The sequence below is a fragment of the Schistocerca piceifrons genome, chromosome 1, assembly GCF_021461385.2.
Source record: "Schistocerca piceifrons isolate TAMUIC-IGC-003096 chromosome 1, iqSchPice1.1, whole genome shotgun sequence".
NCBI lineage: Eukaryota > Metazoa > Arthropoda > Insecta > Orthoptera > Acrididae > Schistocerca > Schistocerca piceifrons.
This window is the reverse complement of record NC_060138.1, coordinates 1,024,004,086-1,024,005,379: the sequence shown is the minus strand read 5'-3', so window position 1 is coordinate 1,024,005,379 and position 1,294 is coordinate 1,024,004,086. Positions and strand designations below refer to the sequence as shown.

The 1,294-nt window shown below is 45.1% G+C and overlaps 1 non-coding gene across 1 annotated transcript; it reads right to left on the bottom strand.

Moving 5' to 3' along the window:
• Nucleotides 1-405: 405 nt before the first annotated feature.
• Nucleotides 406-479, bottom strand: Trnas-cga. Its single transcript has one exon. It is a non-coding gene; the product is annotated as a tRNA-Ser (tRNA).
• Between the last annotated feature and the right edge of the window lie 815 nt (nucleotides 480-1,294).

Below are 1,294 nucleotides of genomic sequence, written 5' to 3'. Positions count from 1 at the left end.
CCTCCAATAACTCATGTACTATTCAAGTTACATGCCTGTAATTCATACTAAATTAGGTTTACACTAATAGCTTTTTAAAGACATGTCGATTGACAAAATCGGATGAATCGTTTAGATTTTGGAAATTCGTTGCTGGTTGTTACGTGTGTAATTTACAGCGTTGGTTAAAACAGTCTTGGTTGTAATTTTAGTTTTATATTTTGAAACGACGCGTTTCGCTTTATTTAGGCATCTTCAGGTTATCTTAATTTGGTATTTCTTAGAAGAATCCTTTAGTCAGAGTAGCCAAAGGGCATCATCAAATATATGGATTGGAAGAATTTCTGTGTAATTTACAGTCAGACACTAAACTTTAAACTAATAAAGATATTGAAAATCTGAAACTTCCTGGCAGATTAAAACTGTATGCCGGACCGAGACTCGAACTCGGGACCTTTGCCTTTCGCGGGCAAGTGCTCTACCAACTGAGCTACCAAGCAAGACCCACGCCCCGTCCTCACAGCTTTAAATCCGCCAGTACCTCGTCTCCTACCTTCCAAACTTCACAGAAGCTCTCCTGCGAACCATGCAGAATTAGCACTCCTGGAAGAAAGGATATTGCGGAGACATGACTTAGCCACAGCCTGGAGGTTGTTTCTAGAATGAAATTTTCACTCTACAGCAGAGTGTACGCTGATATGAAACTTCCTGGCAGATTAAAACTGTGTGCCGGACCAAAGACTCAAACTCGGGACCTTTGCCTTTCGCGGGCAAGTGCTCTACCAACTGAGCTACCCAAGCTGTGAGGACGGGGCGTGAGTCGTGCTTGGGTAGCTCAGTTGGTAGAGCACCTGCCCGCGAAAGGCAAAGGTCCCGAGTTTGAGTCTCGGTCCGGCACACAGTTTTAACCTGCCAGGAAGTTTCATATGAGCGTACACTCCGCTGTAGAGTGGAAATTTCATTCTGTATTGAAAATCTAATTACACCATCAGAATCGTCATGCAAATAATGGTAATGTACATGTTTCTTTTTAAGGTATCATGATTTCTCTGGCTATTATTAATTTCTACATGAACTGTGAAATGCCTGCCATTATGGTTTCACAAAGTCCGCCATCTTTGGAACTCTTGGCATACAAATCTCGTTCATGGACACAAAGCACAGTCCTCGACACAGCGTCAACATGGAATTCCCAGCCACGAAGTCGGCCTGGACCACGCGCTGGGGCTGCCCCTCCTGCTCCGGCTAAGGTTCGGCACCACGCGGTTGCTGATGAGCCCCGGCTTGCCGAGCGGCCCATACTGCCGCGCCAACT